A 4,104-nucleotide genomic window follows, 5' to 3' on the forward strand; every position below is an offset into this window, starting at 1 on the left:
GACTCCCTGACTTTGGACTATACTGCAAAGCTACAGTAATCAAGACAATATGGTACTGGCACAAAAACAGAAATATAGATCAATGGAGCAGGATAGAAAGCCCAGAGGTAAACCCACACACCTATGGTCAACTAACCTATGATAAAGGAGGCAAGGACATAAAATGGAGAAAAGACAGTCTCTTCAATAAGTGGTGCTGGGAAAACTGGACAGCTACATGTAAAAGAATGAAAGTAGAACACTCCGTCACACCATACACAAAAATAAACTCAAAATGGATTAGAGACCTAAATGTAAGACCGGACACTCTAAAACTCTTAGAGGAAAACATAGGCGGAACACTCTATGACATAAATCACAGCAAGATATTTTTTGATCCACCTCCTACAGTAATGGAAATAAAAACAAAAATAAACAAATGGGACTTAATGAAACTTAAAAGCTGTTGCACAGCAAAGGAAACTACAAATAAGATGAAAAGACAATCCTCTGATTGGGAGAAAATATTTGTAACTGAATCAACGGACAAAGGATTAATCTCCAAAATATACAGACAGCTCATGCAGCTCAATATTAAAAAAACAAACAACCCAATCCAAAAATGGGCAGAAGACCTAAATAGACATTTCTCCAAAGAAGACATACAGATGGCCAAGAGGCACATGAAAAGCTGCTCAACATCACTAATTATTAGAGAAATGCAAATCAAAACTACAATGAGGTATCACCTCACACCAGTAAGAATGGGCATCATCAGAAAATCTACAAACCACAAATGCTGGAGAGGGTGTGGAGAAAAGGGAACCCTCTTGTACTGTTGGTGGGAATGTAAATTGGTACAGCCACTATGGAGAACAGTACGGAGGTTCCTTAAAAAACTAAAAATAGAATTACCATATGACCCAGCAATCCCACTACTGGGCATACACCCAGAGAAAACCGTAATTCAAAAAGACACATGCACCCCAATGTTCATTCCAGCACTATTTACAATAGCCAGGACACGGAAACAACCTAAACACCCATCGACAGACGAATGGATAAAGAAGATGTGGTACTTATACACAATGTAATATAACTTGGCCATAAAAAGGAATGAAATTGGGTCATTTGTAGAGACGTGGATGGATCTAGAGACTGTCATACAGAGTGAAGTAAATCAGAGAGAGAAAAACAAATATAGTACATTAACGCATATATGTAGAACCTAGAAAAATGGTACAGATGAACCGGTTTGCAGGGCAGAAACTGAGACACAGATGTAGAGAACAAACATATGGACACCAAGGGGAAAATGGCAGGGGTTGGGGTGGTGGTGTGATGAAGTGGGAGATTGGGATTGACATATATACACTAATATGTATAAAATGGATAATAATGAGAACCTGCTGTATCAAAAAAAACTAAATAAAAATAATTTTTTTAAAATTTAAAAAATAAATCAACAAAATCCATGTGTGTGAGAATGGGTCTTAAGACTGCTGGATTAAAAAAAAAAAAAAAAGAGACTGTTGGATAGGAACGGAAGGATACTAATATTGGATTGCGCCAAATTTATTGACATAGGTTTATTAAAGAGATTCTGGATTCAATATGTTAACTCAGGTGTCTTGAGTGATTCTAATAGCCTGCTTGGTTGGTTGACTGAAATTTGAACTCAACAGCGACCTATATTAAATGAAGTTGAAGCTCTAAAATTCCCTGGCATATTGCAGAGGATATACTTCACTTGCTTGGGGAAATTGGAACTTTAGAGTGGCTTTTTCATGTAACACTCTACCCTGTTAATATGTCCCCCAGAGGACACACCCTTTACGAAGGCTATTAGACACATATTGATGAGGAGAGCCTCAGGGTCTTTGAAGAACACTCTGATATTTACTCTCTGTATATCAAGATTGACAGCAGGCACTGCTGTGATTGAACTGGGCTCCCTGAATTCGTTGGAAGTAACGGGCTTCGAGAATTGCCAGAGCCAAGTGAGGGCACTTAGTCACTAAAATCAAAGTAGAAGAGGTTAGCACAATAAGGTGCAGAGCCAAAGCAGTGATCAGTTTTTAGTGTTGGTTGGTTGATAATGGTGTCTTCAAAATTGAAACAGATGGGCAGACTTTTAAAGTCTTACTCAATTTGTATTAGCAAGGATCTCTAGGTCTGAGGAACAGAAGTCTGACTTGAGTCACCAAAAAAACAGTCATGGCCAGTCTTGAGCCCATTCACATACACAGAGCCTCTTGACTGAAGGGGAGGCTGAGACCCCCTGAGAAATAATGCTGCCATATTGCCAACATTTATACTGTAAATCTTCCTCTTGGCCTTTCCCAAAGGAACCTGTGGCTTAGCTATTTACCAGGTGATAATGCAATGGGGAAGAGAAACTAATCACACTTTTCAGGGATTACTGACACTCCTATGAATCGACTTTAATTCACAGAAATCCATAATACGACTTTGGTCTACTAGTGAGAAAAGGGGCTTATGAAGGTGGGATGATTAATGGGACTTTGTTGGGTTCTGACTCACAGAGGACCCAAAGAGTCACTTTTCACACTCGGTGTTTATCTTCCCTGTTTCAACATACATAATTAACACAGATACACTCAGCTTCTGGTAGTATCTCCACATATAGCCTGACCTGTAGGATGCAGGTTATTATTATAGGAAGAGTTAAGTGGAAAACTCTCTAACTGCGCCCCTCTATCAAAATAGTAAACCAAAAGCAGGGATTGAAAGACAGGGGTTCTTCCACATCCGTACTCAATTTCCCTATGCAAAAGATCAACTGATCTTGGAGGATGACAATGGATTATTAAAAACTTAATCATGTGGTGACTTCACCTGCATATATGGATTCATTGTTGGAGCAAATCAACACACGCCTTGGAAACTGGTATGCATCAGCTGATCTGACGAATATTTTTTCTCTATACTTGTTGGTAAAGGCCATCAGAAAAAGTTGACTTTGAGGCAGCTAGGCCAGCAATATATCTTCACTGTTCCACCCAGGACTAACTTTCCAGTCCTATGTCATAATCTAGACCAGAGGGTCCTTAAGAGCCTTTCCTCTCTACAGTACATCATGTGGATTGGAGCAGGTATATGGTGGGAATGAGTGGTGGTTGCTTCTGACCTCAGTCCAGGCAGCTCTTTTAACTTCTGACTTTAGAGTTAAATATGTTTTCACTTTATAAAGAATTAGTAGCTTCAAAACTTTGGGCCAAGTTAAACTTTGAGACATTTCCCTTATGCAGAAAAATGAAGATACTGACAGTCCTTCCCTCAGAGTAGTAGAGAGAATTAAATGAGATAGTGAATATAAATATAGTGTCTAATACACAGTTACCACGAAGTAAATCTTAATCACTGGAGAAGAATGACACAAAAGATGATCATAATACGTTAAATGAAAAACCATTACAAAATATGACAAATTTACCCATATATATATATATATATATATATATACACTTTTCTCTTAGTGATGGGTTTAGTGGTAATTTATGTTATCTTCCTTTTATTTGTCTGTAGCTTCTACCATGAACAAGGTTAATTTTTAAAGTTTTAACTGATGATATGACACTGATTGGACTTGGTGAGCTGAAGTAGCAACCTGTGCCGATACTCTGGAAGGCACACATGCACCAGAGAGGAAGTAAATCTCACAGAAATTCAAGGGCCTCTTCCAACTCAATGAAACGTGGGGCCCAATGATCTAGGGTATATGAAGAAGGACACGTTGCTGCACCTTTGCCCCTCTTACCAATAAGGGGCACAACATGTAGTGGGTCTCTTTGGGTTTCAGAGGTAATATATACTTCAGTTAAGCATATGCTCCTCTATTTCATTTGCCAAGTGACCTAGAAAGCTTCCAGAACAAAATCCCAGAGCGAGAAAGGCTCAGCAACAAGCCAAGAGAGCCATGCTAGCTGCTCTGCCACTTAGGGCATGAGACCTCGCAGATCTTCTAGGGCTTGAAGTGTCTGTGGCAGATAAGATATTGTAAAGGAGCTTTTATCAGACCTCTAAATGAGAATCTTACCACATACTCACTGAAATCACATGCTTCACTGGAACTTATACCAGAGATCTGGGTGTTGCCCCTTC

The sequence above is a fragment of the Lipotes vexillifer genome, unplaced genomic scaffold, assembly GCF_000442215.2.
Source record: "Lipotes vexillifer unplaced genomic scaffold, Lipotes_vexillifer_v1.1 scaffold1619, whole genome shotgun sequence".
Classification (NCBI taxonomy): domain Eukaryota; kingdom Metazoa; phylum Chordata; class Mammalia; order Artiodactyla; family Lipotidae; genus Lipotes; species Lipotes vexillifer.